The 18,519-nt window shown below is 40.6% G+C and overlaps 1 pseudogene; it reads left to right on the top strand.

The window, feature by feature from the left end:
- LOC102871902 overlaps positions 1 to 17,719 on the top strand; it is a 182,169-nt pseudogene extending 164,450 nt beyond the window's left edge.
- The last annotated feature ends 800 nt before the right edge of the window (positions 17,720 to 18,519 follow it).

Genomic DNA, 18,519 nt, shown 5'->3' with positions numbered 1-18,519 from the left:
TTTTCTATTTTCTGAAATAGTTTATGTAGGATTGGTGACAGTTCTTTTCTGAATATTTGATAAAATTCACTTGTAAAACTATCTGTTCTAGGGCTCTTTTTGGCTTTTCAATATCCTCTTTTGTAATGACTATTCAAATGTTCAATTTTGGTTTGTGTCAGTTTAGATAGGTCGTCAATTTGCCCCTTTCCTCAAGGTGTTCATATTTGTTTTGAGTATAGTTTTTCATAATATTCCAATGTTAGCCTTTTTAATTTTAGTTGGTTCTGTTGTAACTTTGTCCATTTCATCTTTTATTTAGGTTATTTGTGTTTTTTCCTTATTTCCCTTTGTTAGTTTTGCTAGTGGTTTGTTGATTTTATTGACCTTTTCAAAGAACCAACTTCTAGTTTTGGTTTCAGTTTTTTCCCCCTGTTTTCTATTTATTTCTGCCCCAATTTTTATAATTTCAGAGGTGTTTTTAGTGGGTGTCCCATCGTCTTGCTGTTCTTTTTCAAAAGAGTCAATGGTCATTTTTTTCTTGCCTTTTCATGTGTTTGCTTATTGCTATAAATTGACCTCTGATTACTGCTTTGATTGTTTTCCAGAGATTTTGGTAAGTGGTGTTTTCACTGTCATTTGTTTCAAGAAACTTATTCATTTCAGTTTTTAATTCTTCTAGTCTCTACTCATGTTCAGCAAGGTGTTGTTTAGCTTCCAAATGTATGGTTTTCCCCTCCGTTATCCTCTTGTTATTAATCTCTTATTTTGTAGCATTGTGGTCTGAGAAGATGCTTTGTATTATTTCTATGTTTTTTAATTTATTGATGCTTGCTTTGTGACCAAAAATGTGATGTATTCTGGAGAACAGTCCATGCACATTGGAGAAGAAGGTGTACTGTGCTTTTACTGGGGTACATTAGCCTATAATATCTATGATGTTGAGTTGGTTTATTGTGTGGTTTAATTCTTCAGCATCTTAATTGAGTTTTTTTTCTGGTAGTTCTCTCTTTTCTTCAGAGGGATGTATTGAAGTCTCCAACTACTATAATAGTGTTGTGTATTTTCTTTTTCAGTTTTGTTAGTGTTTATTTTATATATTTTGCAGGTCTTTCATTTGGTGCATAGATAGTTATTATTGTTATGTCCTCTTGTTCTATTGACACTTTAGGCATTATGTAGTGACCTTTCTTGCCTTTTGTGATGGTTTTTGCATTAAAATCTATTTTATCAGAGATTAATATAGCTACTCCTTTTTCTCCCCCTGGTTGCCATTTGCTTGGTTTATTTTTTTCCCATTCTTTTATTTTATTTTCAGTCTTTATCTTCATTTATCAGGTGTGTGTCCTATAGACAGCACATTGATGGATTTTGTATTTTTACCCAATCTGCTACTCTTTTCCCCTTCAGTGGTGTATTCAAATAATTCACATTCAGTGTGATTATTGAGAGGCAAGATTTTGTTGCTATCATGAGTTCTTTTTGGTGTTGATGCTAGTTACTTTGGTCCATGCTGCTTTCTTTAGCACCTCTTTAAGAAGGACCTCTCTTATTAGTGTTTCCTGCAATACCAGTCTTGTTTTTACAAACTCTCTTAGGTTCTGTTTTTCTGGGAATATCTTGAACTCTCCATATTTGATGGACAATTTTTCTAGGTAAAGTATTCTTGGTTGACAGTTGTGTTCTTTGAGTGTTCTTGCTCCCGTGGTTTCTGCTGAGAAATCGGTACTTAATCTTATCTGCTCCCTCGCTGCTTTCAGAATTCTCTCCTTATCTTTGGTTCTGGCAAATTGAACTATGATATGCCTTGGTGTTTTCTTTTAGGTTCTATTCTATATGGTGTTCTCTCAGCTTCTTGAATATATATTTGCTCATTCTTCATTATGTCTGGAAAGTTTTCCTCTAGTAATTCTTCCACAACTTTTTCAGTGCCTTTAGTTGCTCCTTCTTGTTTTGGGATTCTGATAATGTGCATATTGTTTCTCTTGATGGTGTCCCACATTATTCTTAGATTTTCTTCTTTTTCTTTCATTTTTGAGTCAGCTTTTTGCTCTAGCAGATCAGTGGTGACAATTCTAACCTCTATCTCACTGGTTCTGTGTTCCATCTCTTCAACCTGGTTCATGTGATCCTCCATCATGTTGAAAACAACTGAAACATTCGTCCTCATATTTTGAATTGTGGTTTTTTGCTTTTACAGAGCCTCTAATACCTTGTTTGTTTTATCTGCATTGTATTGGATTGCTTTTTTTAAGCTCCTCCTGGTTTTTGTCTGCTATGTCCTGTAATTTTTCAAGTTTGTCTTTCACCCATTGAAAATAGTAAATCCTTTTTTTTTAAAAAAAAAAATTCTGTGTCAGAATGTTCCATCAGATTTTCTGGCTTCAGGAAATCCATTGAGACTGTTTCACTTTTGGGGGTAATATCTTGCTTTGGCCTTGTGTAGGGGTGAGAAGCTTGCTTTCTACATGACATTCTGTGGTAGAGTTTTTCATGTCTGAGGTGGTAGTCACCTCTCCAGAAAAGGATGTGGTAGCTACCCTGCCTGGGTTTCTATCAGTTTGATAGAGAATAAGCCTTTGGAAGCAGCTTTTGCTGTTAGACAACTGTTGCAGTTAGGGTAGCCCAAGGTACTCTGGAGTAAATGCAGTTGATAAACTGGATGTGAGGCAATGCAAGGCGGAGAACAAAGACCTGATTGGAAAATCAGGAAGCCTTGGTTTTCCCTTCAAGAACAAGCTCCAGCTGTCTCACTCCCTTCTAATTGGGCTTAAGGGGTCCCCATGATCCAGCCTAACTAACAGCAGTGTCCCTCCATAGTGTACCTCACTAAAGTTCCAGTGTTGCTCCTGGTGTATGTTGGGAGTGGTGTTCTAGGTGTGGATTGGTGGAGCTGGGACTAGAATTTTGTGTGCATGCTGGCAAGGATAGGACTGGAGTTCTGGGCTTACACTCACTCTGATTCCATCTTTCCTGATCACCCTAGAGCATTGTTCCCTGGCATGTTGCTCCCCACTGCATGGATCAACAGCTCCTCCATGCTTGTGTAGCATCAGCAAGCAGCTCCTGGTCACAAGCCTGACATCAAGAGGTAGCACCCTGCTGTGTGCCTGGCATTAGTAAGCAGCCCCCTGGCATGTGCAGACAGTTACTTTTGACATCTCTCACTCAAATTCTAGCTCTGCATTTGGATGTCACATCTCGTTGACATCAAGAGGCTAGGGTTTTGAAGCTCTGTCTCCCATACTTTGGGCACGTGGCCAGGAAAGACTGGTCCTTGGAGAAGGAAATCATGGTCAGAAGGGTGGAGGGACAGACAGTTCAGGAGAGGAAGACCTTGGATAAATGGATTGATAACAGTTACTGGGGCAATGGAAGTCGGTGTGTCAGAATTAGTGAGACTGACTCAGGACAGGACAGGGTTCAGAGCTGTTGTACACACGGTTGCTATGAGTTGCAGGTGATTCAACAGCACATAACAACAACAACAAGAAGAACAACATACATGTGTTATATATGTATATATATATCAATATGTTGTTTTGTTGTTGAGTACCATCAAGTCACAACTGACTCATAGCTGACCCTCCAGGGGGGTTTTCAGAGTCAGTTAATTATATGGGAAGAGATTGCCTACCCTTCTATCGTGGAACAGTTGGTGAATTTGAATTGTGCCTTTGGGATTGTGGTGCAGTTTTTTACCACTAGGCTACCAGAGCATCTAGATATAAAAATGCATTTATTATTGTTGTTATGATGTGCCAAAGAGTTGGAATCAACTCATAGGTAGTCCTGCAGAGAGTTTTTAGAGGCTGAAAACTGCATGGGAGGAGATTGCTGCCCTTTCTCTTGGAGCAGCTAGATTTGAATAGCAGGCCTTTGGGTTGGTAGCACAACTCCTTACCACTAGGCCACCAGAACTCCCTAAAAAAGGAGAGAAGACCCAAGAAATATAAAATATAACAAAATAAACACAAGAACGATTTAGATCTGGACTCAAACCCATCAGTCATATATATCAAACTTTTTAGATGCTATTTTAAATATTTGAACAATAATTCTATATATAATAGTAAATGATTGGCACTTTTATAGTGAAGGTAATATTCTGATTAATAAAAAATCCTTAATATTTTAATAATACACAATATATATTTATATTTATAGAATACATATTGTAAATGGATAAAATTATACCTGGAGTATGATATTATTTTTAGTAGTATACAGAAAACAAATAGATGGAGGAAACTAGGAAGTCCATGTGTTGATATCTACATGTTAAAAAAAATGACTGACGTGGTTTTGGTTCTTGATTTATTTTCTCCTTGGTTTTCTATACCAAATAATTCCAGCTATTGTTGTTCTGTGCTATTGTCTCATAAAGACCCTATGTACAACAGCTCAGAAGTTTTGCCTGTCCTGAACCAGTCTCGCTGACTCTAACTACCCCCGTTGCCCTGTCCCTCCAGCCTTCTGAGTATGATGCCCTTCTCAAAGAATTGATTCCTCCTGGCTACATGCCCAAGGTATGTGAGAGAGAGCTTAAAAATCCTAGCCTGCAAGGATAAACTTGGTTTCACCCTCTCAAAGAGAGACCTATTTGTTTCTTGGCAGTCCATGGTATGTGTGTTCAAGACTCTTCTCTAGCACCACAATTTGAAGGCATCAATTCTTGTTCTGTCATCTTTAGTCATTGTCCAGCTCTCCAATGCATACAAGTAATTGCAAATACCATGTACTGGATCAGCCACACACCTTAGTCTCTAGACTGACATCATTGCTTCTCAATATACTCTGGAAAGATCTCTGACAGCAGATTTGCCTAATGCAGTTCACCTTTTGATTTTTTGACTGCTGATGCCAAGAGTACTGATTGTGGAGCTGAGCAAGGTGTAACTGTTAACAATCTCAATCTCTTTTCCATCCATCATGGTGCTGCCAATTGGCCCAGTGGTGAGAATCTTTGTCTTCTTGATGTTGAGCTTCAATCCATATTGAAGACTACATTCCTTGACCTTTTGCAGCGAACACTTCAGGTCCTCCTCAGTTTTAGCAAGGTTGTGTCATCTGTATAACATAGGTTGCTGATGAATCTTCCACCAATCCTGATGCCACATTCTTCCTCATAAAGTCCAGTCTCTTGAATGATATATTTTGCATATAGATTGAAAAGGAATGGAGACAGGATGCATCCCTGATACACTCCCTTCTTGATTTTGAATCATGTGGTATTTCCTGCTCTGTTCTGAAGACTGCTTCCTTGCCCAAGAATCAGTTTCGCATAAGCACAATCAAGTGTTCTGGGATTCCCTTTCTCCTCAATGTTAAGCACAGTTTGTCGTGATCCACACAGTCAAATGCTAAATGTCAAATTTGCAATTTCAATTATATAAAGTCCTAGAGTAGAATTTTATGTCTATTTTTCAAATGGTAGTGTTAGGGACAATACTAACACTAGTAGTTAAGCAGAATGAGGTAGAGATAGACAGGTGAAAAGGATGTTAGGCAGATACCAATGAGATGAGGAAAGCAGAACCTCATGTTAAGGGAATATAGAGGTGAATGTCAGGTGAAGTAGCTAAGATTAGACTCTACCCAGTTAAAACGAGGGAGCAGATCAGATTCATTCATAAGGAAAACTTCAGCATCTCACCTTTCTGGCATGCACAGAAAAGACTGTCCTGAAAGCAATCTAACTAACATTTTAAACTCAAGAGACTCATTATGCAACCAGTGCTATCAAGAACAACTGATAGGAGTGAGAAGCTTCCACTAATCCCATTGGTTCAGACTCAAGACGTAAAGAATGCCCGAATGAGGAAGCAAGTCAACCACTTGCACTCCTAACTCCTCATAACACGGGGTCATTTTCATTCCTTTAGATCCGTGGAGAGTGACACGTTCATCTCTCTGGAACATGAAAGGCCTGGGAATCTTACCTTAGAAACCTGGGAACTAGTCACACCACAGGCATTCCTTTCTGTGGTGCACTATAACTGTTAAAATAAACCACCCTTGCCTTCCTTGAACTCTATAATCAGAACTATTTTTGTTGTTGGTGCTGTTAAGTGCCATTGAGTCAACTACGACTCATAACAATCCTATGAACAACAGATCTGAATCTTGCCCTATGCTGGACAAAGTTCATTGTCTCTGACACAGCTAACCCTATTGTCACAGTTACTATCAATCCATCTCATCCAAGGTCTTCCTCTTCTGTGCTGACTCTCTACCCTTCCAAGAATGATGTCCTTCTCTAAGAACTGACCTCTCCTGACAACATGCTCGAAGTATGTGAGATGGAGTTTCAAAATTCTTACCTCCAGAGAGCAAACTGTTTTCACCTTCTCCAGGACAGAACTTTTTGTTCTCTTGACAGTTCATTGTGTGCTCAATACTCTTCTCCAGCAAGACAGATCAATGACATTGATTCTTCTGTCATCCTTATTTATTGTCCAGCTCTCAGATACATAGCAAGCAACTGAGAAGACCATGGCCTGGGTCAGGTGCACCTTAGTCTCTACACTGATATTGTTACTCTCTAGCATTATGGAAAGATCCTTGAAAGCAAGATTTACCCAGTGCAACTCATTTTTTGATTTACTGATTGTTGGTGCCATGGCTGTTGATTATGGATCCAAGCAAGATGAAATTGTTGATAGCTTCAATCTTTTCTCCAACTATCACGATGCATTTTGTTGGACCAGTGGTGAAGACTTTTGTTTTCTTCATGTTGAAATGCAATCCATTTGAAGACTTTATTCCTTGATCTCCTTCAGTTAACACTTCAAGTTATTCTCAGTTTCAGAGAGCAAATTGTGTCATCTGCATAATACAGGTGTTGATGAGTCTTACTTCAATCCTGATACTACATTCTTCATAAAGTCCAGCCTCTCAAATAATCTGTTCAGCATACATATTGAAAAGATATGAAGAAACGATACATCCCTGATGTACTACTTTCTTGGTTTTGAACTATACAGTGTTTATTTGGACAACAGCTTCTGTTAAGGTACAGAAGAATCTACCTTTTGAGAAGACACCAGCCCAAACAGCCTACACAAACCTTCTCAATATAAACCTTCCATCTATTGCCTGGGTGCACTGACATTCTGGACATGCTTGTTCTGAGAAAAGCCAGCAAATAAATTGCTTATACTCTGAGCTGAGTAATCTAGAGTCTATCATCCTCGTTAGGAAATACGAAAGTGTGGATTCCTTTAGTTCATCAAGCCCCCTTAACCATATACTCTGAGAAGCAGCAAAATGCAGCAGCTTGTCCTGGGCTAACCCGCAGATTCTGGCTTTGAGACAACCGTGGTCCTAGTGCTGACATCAGGCTCCACTTCTTTATCATCTCAGATCCTCAGTCAGTGAAGCAAGGCACCTCCAGCTCCTTGGAAATCTTTGACCTGCAACTTCCTTCCTTGTTCCCAGTACACATTAGGCACCAAGGGTAAGGGTGATCACTGTTTCCCCAGACATTGTTGAGTTAGAGGGTATACTGACATTCTTTGGCACACACATCCTCCTCTGAGTCTTGGATGTTTACTGTTCTTTACTCATTAATCCCAGTGCTGGCTATCTGATGGCCTCCAAGTCAGCTCACTGGCTATATAGATTTCTGATCAGAGATATTCATCCTCTTAAACATGCTACTTTTCATCTCATGCAGGACTTTGATCATAAAAATGTTTGTCTTCTCAATACTGTCACTTCTCAACCCTGTCTTGGGGCCTTGGAGGATGCTTCTTGATCCTAAACAGGGCTATGGGTGCTGGAGTGTTTACCCTCTCCCCAGACCCTCCCCTTGGTTGCCTCTTAACTAACCTTTCCAAATTAGGCCTCCAAGACTGTAAGTCAAAGAAATTAATCTTTCTTTGTAATGTTCTTTTGGCCACAATACAGATTGGATAATAATTCACAGTGGCCTGAGAATGGCTCTTCCGATTTCAACATTCTTTGTGACCTACACAAGTTTTGTCAGGCTAAGGGTCCCCTATGTCCAGTATCTCTCATCCTTTCACTCCTCCCTCTCTCTGTACACTTTCTGCGCAATCTATCATATCCTCCTAACGCACTCTAAACCCCACACCACCCTATAATCCTTCTGTGCTGGCCTCTCTGAGTGCCCCTACAGACTCCACATCTGCTGTCACCACAGGCCCTACTGAAATTCAAGCACATTGCCCCATACCCAAACCCTGATCCTGATGCTGGAGCCACAGAAGCCAAACCCTCACCTTCGGAGGACATTACACGCCAGCCACCTATGCTTTCCCCCTCCCCAAGTCCACTTACACCCAGTGAGACAGCAACAAAGACTTGTCTTCCAGTGGCCTCTTCCCCCTTCCTGAAGTCACTGGCATGAGGGGAATCATTCGAATTCATGTCTCATTTTCACTCACAGATCTACCACAGAAAACTACTTAGGGTTCATTTTCCACCAACCCCACCCTCAAAAACCCACTGACTGAACCTATTTGGTGTATGGAAGACTCTTCCTGGTGGGGAATTGTTCTCTCCCAAGACATCCTCTAGAAGATTGTATCCCTAACTTAAAACACTTCAGATCTCCCCTCAGAATCCATGCTGATCTAGTCCTCCCACAACCACATCTATCCTTAGCATCTCCACACATAGGAAGAGCAGACAAGATATATTTCCACCCAAACCTCACATCTTTGACACCCTTGGCAAGACCCAGACACAATCTTCTTAACACCCATACTATCATCCAATTACAAGAACTACTGGGAATATGATACTGTATTAAAAAAAAAACAACCCAAAAACAAAAACCCAAACAAACCCATTATAACTCTATTCCCCAAACGTTATCAGAGCACCCTAGTTAACCCCACCCAACTTTTTTACAAGAGATTCCTGTAGACATGCTTCTCCCTACAGATCCTTCTACATGAATTGGAGTCGGCTATTATATACTTCACTCCCTCTCACCACTACCTCCCTTTTGTGAAAATACTTTCTTTTCTTCAAGGAACTCTTTGAGTTGATTTATTCAAAGACCCTACTCAATGCATTCTTCAAAGGTGAATTTGACTACACCTGGGATGAAGTCATTCACTTCATCTCATTTCCCCTGGGCTGCTAGATACCTGGATCTTCCTTTCTACTTCATGATCATATTCATCTTCCTCTCCTTCTCTCTAAAGGTAGATTCTCACACTCCCATTAGCCCTGAATTGAAGTCTATTCCCTCCATTCCTACACTGAAGAATCCCTTCACCTAGTTCTGAATGCTTCTGACCTTGCTCTTACTGAAATCTGCTGCATCTACTTTCCATTTCTCCCTCAGCTTATTCTGCCTTCACACGGCCTCTTTCAACAGGGGAAACATCACATGCTGCCTTAGTTCCCTTCTTTAGTAAGAGATCTCACTTATAACTTTGTCAATCCTCTGTTATCCTCCCTTGTTGAAATAACCCTCAATGACTGAAGAGTGCAATTTGTCCCTGTGGGCTTGAAAGGAATACTCATCTATGGCCCTATAGACACCATAGTTTGTATCAGAATGCACCGCTCACTCTGCTTCTCAAGAGAAATCTTCCACATAAGAAAGCCAGATGAGTCATTAAGACACTACTATTATACAATATCTGCTTCCCTGACCATGAGGAAGTCCACCTTAGCAAAGGATATAAGGCTCCCTACAATGTGAAGGTTAATCAGCCACCAGTTACACTCTTTCCCCCCAAACTCCTCCTGGGGATCCTAGTTTTTTCAAGTATGAGGACTTTCCCAACCTCTCAACCTCTTGAGCATCAATGAAGACAACTATATACAACATCCAAACATCCCAGGATTTACTTAACATGATCCAGGCCCTGACCTCTTACAACACAGGGTAACAGTCCAGCTCCATTTTCCTCTATCCTGGGTCAGCTTTCCAAATTCCTTTCCTACCCTTAGGCACAGCCATACTCTTATACACCAGCCAGACCTAGGCAAAAGTACCATGGGCGTTGGATGCCTCTCCCTTTGCCTCCTACTTCAGTACGATGTCCAAGAATCTTTAGAACCAGGGAGTGAAGTCTTCTTTTTATGAGGCATCACTATGTGTATGTGCCCTCCTACTAATTGGACCAGGATATGCACCCTAGCATATATCTCCCCTGACATACCCATCTCATTAGGAGATGCTCCCATTTCCCTCCCTGTAAAAGGTCTAGTTTGACATCAGTGCACTACCCAGTTCTTTCTATCCCTAGTAGAATTCAATGTCACCTCAGGAGCAGCTCTATGGGGGTTCAGGGCTAGGTACTATCCTATATGGTTTCTATTACTTTCCACAAGCATTGGTAGGTAGCCATCCTACAAGAAATTTCTCCTTTATGTGATTTACAGGACCAGGTAGACTCCCTTGCAGCCATTGTCCTCCAAAATGGCAGAGATTTGGATCTCATTGCTGTAGGAGAAGGAGGTGTTTGTATTTTCTTGTAAGGGCAATGCTGTTTCTTAGCCAATAAGTCAAAAGTGGTATGTGCTAGAGTTGTTGGACAGCAAGATTATGACAATTACAAATCACCATTCCAGACTTATGGATCTCTTCTGTGTGGGGATGATGGCTACTCCCCATACTTGGACCACTGTTGACCATAACCCTGATCTTGTTATTTGCCCTATGCTTACTTAGTTCAGCTTGTAACGTCTTTTACACAAAATAGGATAAAAGCTGTTACTTCTACAAAAGTAACCGAAACGCTTACCTACGTCATCCCCTATTAGGCTCTTGCATCCCAACCTCTCTCTCACAATGATCCCACAGACAGCAGGAAGCAGTGTGAGACCTCAATGTCCCATCTCCTTCAAAAAAAAACAAAACAAAAAAAACCCCCAAAAAACTACAACGCTGGAACAAGAGTCCTGGGAATCTGACCTTAGAGGCCTGGGAATTAAAACCACAGACCCTCCCTTCTTTTGTGCATAATAACTGTTACTACAGCAAACCGCCCTTTCTTCCCTTGAGCCCTGTGAACTAGAGCTTTTCTGGTAACTATTAATGTTAGAATGTGGGGAAAGATCTACCTTTGTGAAAAATGTGCAGAAAAATATACCTTTGTGAAGAATGTATAGAAAAATCTCCTTTTGTTAAAGTCCTCAGCCCACACAAACCTCCTCCTCAATATAAACCCTCCATCTGTGTCACCCCAGCACACCTGCATTTCTGGACATGCTTTTGCTGGTGAAGGTCAGCCAATAAACTGCTTGTACTCTACGTGAGTGATTCTGAGTCTATAAGAACCTGGACCATATTTTTGCTAATAAACTACCCTTTATTTTCCCCTTCACTCCTGTGTCCTCTCCTCTCTTTCTGGCAAGCCAAATATCTCTGACCTTAGTGTTCACAGAATTTATAGGCACACTACAAAGACTTGGCCCGTGCCAAGACTTCTTCATCTTTTGGTCTCTCTCTGTTTACCTCAATCCTTTGAGTGAATAAGAGGGCCAAACTGGAAGAACTCACACTCCAAGCAAGCAAAATAATCAACGATTCTTTGAAGAGTCACCATATTTGCTGTCCACTCTGCTGTGTTCATAGTGTGAGCATCATCCTTTTGAGTCTCTGCTGCTCGTTCTGATTCTTTGATCAGGGAGTATGGTTGAACCAGGCCAAGAGCCAAGGGATTCAGCCTCCCGGTGTTAATCCCAAGGTAATGTTGTTGTTGTTGTTGTTGTTGTTGTTGATTGCCTTCAAATCGAGCATGACTCATAGAGACCCTATGAATAAAAGGCCCGAAGCCTCCCTACAACTGTCAACAGTTATAAAAGTTCATAAAATTTCTGGAGGCAAGTTGTTTAGGAAGTGGATGCCACTCCTGCTTCCAAATCCCAAGTTAATAATAGGAGTTATTTTCTCAACACAGCATTGTTCTTTTAGGACAATGTACTTTCACGTGTTTTACTGTATCATTTTTTAAAAGTAATACTTCTGGACTTTTATATTAAATCCCCATTTTTTTTTGCATATGAATGGTTTAATGGAAAACCGATTTACAAACATTTCTTAAAACCACAATTTAAAAAAGAGAGATATAGACACAGATCATCTTCTTATTGTTGTTATGTGCCGTCGTGTTGCCTGTGACTCATAGCAACCCTGTGTAAAACAGCTCTGAACCCTGCTCTATCCTGAGCCAACCTTATTGTCTCTGACACACCTACTCCCATTACCCCAGCCATTGAATCAGCCCATCTCATCAAGAGTCTTCCTTTCTTGCACTGTCCCTCTATCCTACCAAGCACAGACCTTAGTTCCACCAAAAAAGAAGGACTGCAAAGCGTATGTTTAGACCTCTGCTGAGAACTTCCTAGGCACAGAGAAGATTGGTACCAAGACTCATGGAGTCCTGGGCACACAAATTTTGAATGGAGACAAAGGCTTTCCCCCAGAGCTGAGAGATCAAGAGAGAGGTAAATCCCCATTTTAAAAAAGGAACAATAACGTGGATTGCTAAACTATTTCAGAATGACAAAAGAGGATTACTGTCTCATAGTGTTCCTGTGAACAATAGCTCTAAACTCTACCCTCTCTTGAGCCAGTCTCACTGTCGCTGACATGGTTGCCTCCATTGTCACAGTCACTGTGCCAATCGATCTCAGCCAGGGTCTTCCTATCCTGCACTGATCCTTCACTCTTCCAAGCCTGATGTCCTTCTCCAAGGACTGGTCCTTTCTGGCAACATGCCTACAGTATGTGAGATGGAACTTCAAAATCCTTATCTCCAGAAACCAGAAACAATCTGGTTTCACCCTCTCCAGGATAGATCTGTTTGTTCTCTTGGCAGTCCATGGTGTGTTCAATACTCTTCTCTAGCACCACAACTCAAAGGCATCAATTCTTCTGTCATCCTTAGTCATTGTCCAGCTCTCTGATGCATAGCAAGTAATTAAGGAGAGAGTGGTGTGAAGGAGGCATGGTCACCTACCTCCTCAGAGACTGCGGCCCAGGTGTGGCCCAGCCTCTATGTGCCCCTCAGTTGGAAGGCAGTCTCAGGCGGCCATGCACAGAGCCCTGCTGCTCTTCCCAGCATGCCTCAGCCCACTGAAAGAAACACAAAAAAGGATTAGATTTGGTATTTTCCAAGTGTTGAGCATTGATCTAAGCTGCTGACAAATCAAAGGCAGGCAGTTTGTATCCACCGATTGTTCCATGGAGAAAGATGGGCAGTCTCTTAATAGCTTGCCCATGTGTCAGGTATATGTTGAGTCAGACTCAAGTGAATTCTGCAGTACTTGGTGAGAATCAAGTGTGAGTAGGGGCCTAGGGTTCATACACGGTGGTTTGGAAGATCCCTTAGCAGATAGGACTCCACCACGGATGGATGGCCTCAGCACTGTGCTGCCCTCTGATCTGCTGCCCTTACCCAAAATGGCCTGCATAGCTTCTGCTGGCTCAGGAGATATCCCACCAGGGCTATTCATCAATTTTTCCTTTCCTCTTTTTTCTTTTCTTTGCTCCCCTCCTCTCTGTTCTCCGACTTTTAATATTGAGAAGTTGCTAGAGCTGAAGGAGCTATAAAGTCTTTTAGATAAAATATGTAACAAAGCTATTGTTTCTAACTAGCCTCAGGGCAAAACTCTCTGTTACAAGAGAAGAACTTAATTAGTGAATTAGACTTCCATTTAAAACTATACTCAACCCTGCAGACAGTGGGCAACTGCGGTCCTGTCTGATGTGTTGCTACCCTGGGGCTGGTACAAAGAAGGTGTCACTGACCTAGCAAAAGACCCATTTTCGATTCCTACTTCAGTGAGGGAGACTTCCTCTATCAAAAAGGACTGTCTCTTTCTAATTGCTTATGCTGATCCTGTGGGAAAAGACCTCTGAGGTCTCTTTCTAGGAGGGAACACAGCAGCACTACTGAGTGGCAGTGTAATTTACAATAAAGCTGCAGCGAGGTCTTCTATTGAGACCAACCCACAAAACTAAAGGCTTAAAAAAGGATTGTGTTTGAATAACACAACCAAGACTATGCATTATTTCTGATCAGGAAACAGGAGATAAGAAGGAAGTATCTCCTGCACAGAATCCATAGAAGAAGACCTTCTCTTACTGACATAGGATATGTTGTTACTGTGTAGCTAGATGTCTCTGACTCATAGTGACCCCAGATGTACAACAGAATAAAAATCTAGTCTGGTGCCATCTTCATGGCTGGCATGCTCAATTCCAATGCTGAGATCATGCTATATTTTGAGTGTTTTCTAACCTTGACTGCTAGTCTTCCAGCACTATATTGGACAGCATTATGCTGTGATCCATAGTTTTCATTGACTAACTTTTGGAATTAGATTGTCAAGCCTTTCTTCTTAGTATGTCTTTATGTGGAAATTCTGCTGATGCGTCAAACAAGCCAGTAAAGATGAGATGCCAGTATATTAATAATCCAGAATGCAACTCCATGCTCGCTGGCGTGCGGCCTCCCCTGGCCTGCACCACCACATGAAAGTGGAGGACAGTGAGTGTGTGACCAGCCAGCAGAGCTTTGAGCTGGACGATCAAGACCCATGTGGGCTAGAAGGAGGAGGCGGAGCACATCAAAGGAAGTCCCGAACGAGATTTGAAAGCGAAAATGAATAAGAAACGAAAGAGGGAAAAGGAGACCTCAAATTCTGGGGACACCAAGTCAGATTCTGCATCTGATTCTCAGAACATTAAAAAAAATCAGCAGCCATCTCCAAATCTCAGCATCCCAATGCAGAAGCTGCGGGATATGTGGAGATGAACAGAGTTTTTATCTGTGCTCCAGGGCCCAATCAGGAACATGGATGAAGCTGCATAACACGTATGCCAGTTTTGGGACACACAAGCAGTACCCGAGGTAAACGAAATAATGCCTTCTCACAGTGAATTTGAGCTAGGTAAAGACAATGTAAGCCAGGAACCATACTGCTTGCCACAGAGATTTATGTGGAGCACTTTAGATTTGAGTAATGCTGAAGTGTAGAAGGTGTTGTACCCTCTGCTAATTGAGAATTACACAGAAGATGATAGCAATGTTTTCTGGTTCAAGTGAAGTCTTACTGGTAACCTGAAATCTTACTGTGTGTCCACCAGGCTGATTTCTTCAGTGGCACTGTGGAGTCTGAATATCTTCAAATAAAAACAAAATAAAACAAAACCTAGTAAGTTTATAAGTGCCATCCATACAACATTAGGATCTAGGACAGGGTGAAGAAGATGGCTGAAATCAACTTTCTTCGTGTTCACAAGAAATTGAGATCAAAGTATTGAGATCAGTGTTAATTCGAGATAGAACTAGAGGAGTGAACATGGAAGAAATTGTCCAGGCTGTATACATGCCAGGGTGGTCCTTCCCACACCAGTGGCTATGTGTAAATACTGGCATTGATCACCGAACTCCAGAAAATTGATGATGTTGTTGTTATGTGCCATTGAGTTGCTTATGACTCATAGTGATCATTTGTACAAAAGCCCTAACTAAACCCTGCTCTATCCTGTGCCAACATTATTGTATCCAACACACCTACAACCATTACCCCAGTGACTGAATCAATCCATCTCATCAAGGGTCTTCCTCTCCTGCACTGTCCCTCCATCCTCCCAAGCATGATGTCTCTCTCCAAGGACTGTTCTCCTTACAACATGTCCAAAGTATGCCAGGCAAAGCTTCAGAATCCTTGCCTCCAAGGAGCAGCCTGGTTTCACCTTCTCCGGGACATATCTGTTTGTTCTCTTAGCAGTTCATGGTATATTCAACACTCTTCTCCAGCACCACAGCTCAAAGGCATCAATTCTCTTTCTATAATCCCAAGTCATTGTCCAGCTCTTTCTCACTTGAGTAGACAAATGACTTTACAGAGAACAATGAAGCTATACAGACTTCCAGATGTTACAAAGAACTCAGGTTTGAGACCAGTGGAGCAAAAAGATATCAAAGTTACCTGAAAGAGCTTCATCTAGCCCTGGTAATAGATGAAGACGAAGTTGCCCACTGGTTCCTTTTCCTGGAGCACATTATTGACATCTTCGTGGAAGAGAGCTTGCATGGTAAACTAACAGACTTCCTGAGCTTCTACACACTCCCTCTGACAGTCATGCATCACCCAGTCCATAAGAGCCTCAAAGCTGCTTTCTCCTACAACATTCACATAGAAACACACCTCTTAGACCTCCTGAATGATGCACTCATGATAGCCAAGCTGAAAGGATGTACTTGGTGCATTAGATTTGATGGAAAAGAAGGCATTCTTGGAAAACCTAAAATTTGGTATAGGAGATGGCAATTCGTAATAGTATTTGTACAATTGGATGTATCCAGGAACAGATTCTGAAAAGGTTGGATTTGTATTACAGGTGTTGTTGATTGCCTTCAAGTCGAGCACCACTCATAGTGACCCTATGAACAAAAGGCCTGAAGCCTTTCTATAACTTGTCGTTTATCAAAGTTCATAGAGTTTCCAGAGGCACGTTGTTTATAGTAGATGGATATTTTTATTTCCAGAACACTCATCATTGTTTATTATTATTCTATACAATGATTCCTGGAACTGCCATTTCAAAGAAGAGTAAAAGCACAACTTAAGTGAAATTGAAGCAGTTATTATCAATCAGAAATGATGAGAAAACATACACATGTGACCAATTCCACTAGAATGTAAAACATAGTCCATTTCTGCACTGTTTACCCATTTGGAGGTAAACATTCCTCTAGTCTTTTCATTTCTTCGTTGTCTCTTGATGAGAGCTACTTCTCTACTCTAGCAAAGGGGACTGCTTTTGTGTGGACTGCAGAGGATTTAGGGAGTCATGTAAGAAATTCATTGCTATTGTGTGATGATAAATGGCTGCATTTATATATATACATTTTTTATCAAGAATGTTGATCATCCACAATAAGTACTTGTGCTTGTATTTGAATACCAGTGGTATATCTTCTATCATCATATTTTTGTGCATAACAGAGTTTGAACTGACCCCATAGCTTTTTCTCCAGCAGGTTTTCAGAGGGTGTAAATTGCACAGGGGTTGATCTTTCTCCTGTGGAGCAGCTGATGGATTTGAATTGCATGCCTTTGGAATTGCAGTACAGTTCCTTACCACAAGGTCACCAGAGCTCCCACACAAACCACCATAGTGCAAGAAAATGATAGCTAGGTGGCTGGGTATATATTTATAATTAAATACATCTACTACCACTAAGCTGATTCCTATTCTTCTCCCCACCTCCTTAATGTGTGCCACCGAGTTGGATGTGACTGGCACAGGAGGAGACTACCTATGCTTCTCTAGAGGAACATCTAGTGGATTTGAAATGTACGCCTTCAGGATTGCAGTAGAGCTTCTTGCCACTAGGCCACCAAAGCTCCCTGCTGATTCCTATTCTTAGTGACTCTATATTTCAGAATGAAAATGTTCCAGAAAGCCACAGTTTTCATGGACGCAATTTACCACATTTTTCTCCTACTCTATATCGGTATTCCATTGGGTTGCTTAATGACTTGACATTAAGTCTGGCATCTAACAATAACAAAACAATGTATTAATTATTAACACAGAGTGTCCCAGAGATTTTAGTGTGATTTTAAGCTTTAAGAACTTCAAAAGTATAAAAGTTATAAAATTTTGAAAACCTAACTAGGAAGTTGAATTATTCATAGTTCTTTTGTACTTATTGAGATTTTTGAGTTTAAAATAATACATTGTTAATTTTGTTTTTAGGCTCTTGTGACTGAAGGTGACAATGACTGAAAGAATAATTAAAAATTTATTTTAAAACTTCACAGAAAAGTATATAAACATACGAAGAATTTAAATAATTTAACTTTCAAGTAACTTTTTGGGTAGACGTTTCACATTTACACCTCTGATGTTTAAGCTTAAAATTGCATCAACCTATTTTGGATACATTATTGTAGGCCATTAGGGAGATGCTTGTATAATATTCATATGACACATGATAAACATATAGATATCTTTTTTAAGATTTATTGAGCTTTGTCAACTATAGGCACTGTATATATAATAATGATGGGACCTCTCATGGTCTTGTGGCAAGAAGCTGTGCTGCAATCCTCAAGGCATGCGGTTCAAGACCACCAGCTGCTTTGCAGGAGAGAGATGGGCAATCTCCTCTTGTGTGATTAACTGTCTCAGAAAACCTGCTGGAGGGTCAGCTGTGGGTCAGTTTCGATTCTACGCTATACAACAACAACAACATATAACAATGAACAAAGTAAATAAAAATCCATGTTATCCTAATAGCTCAATACGTATAGTCCTTATTTCAGAGCTTCAATCATTGTTCAGAAATGCTTTAGAAAACTTCCTGAAGTCCAATAGTAAGTATCACTTCGTTGTTTTTTTTTTGTTTGTTTGTTTGTTTTTGTTTTTTAAATGCCTTAAGGAGAGAGTCTCAAAAGGTCATGGGATAATTGAATTTGTGTTTACGCTATTTTGGTATGTTCATGACAACAAACCTCTAGTAGACTTCCCAGCAATCTGATTATTTCTTAGTCATCTTACTGCATTTCATTCCTTTCCTCTCATCT

Source organism: Elephantulus edwardii, unplaced genomic scaffold (assembly GCF_000299155.1).
Source record: "Elephantulus edwardii isolate Elephantulus edwardi_28Jun2011 unplaced genomic scaffold, EleEdw1.0 scaffold00074, whole genome shotgun sequence".
Lineage (NCBI taxonomy): Eukaryota > Metazoa > Chordata > Mammalia > Macroscelidea > Macroscelididae > Elephantulus > Elephantulus edwardii.
This window is presented reverse-complemented; position numbering and strand designations above follow the sequence as displayed.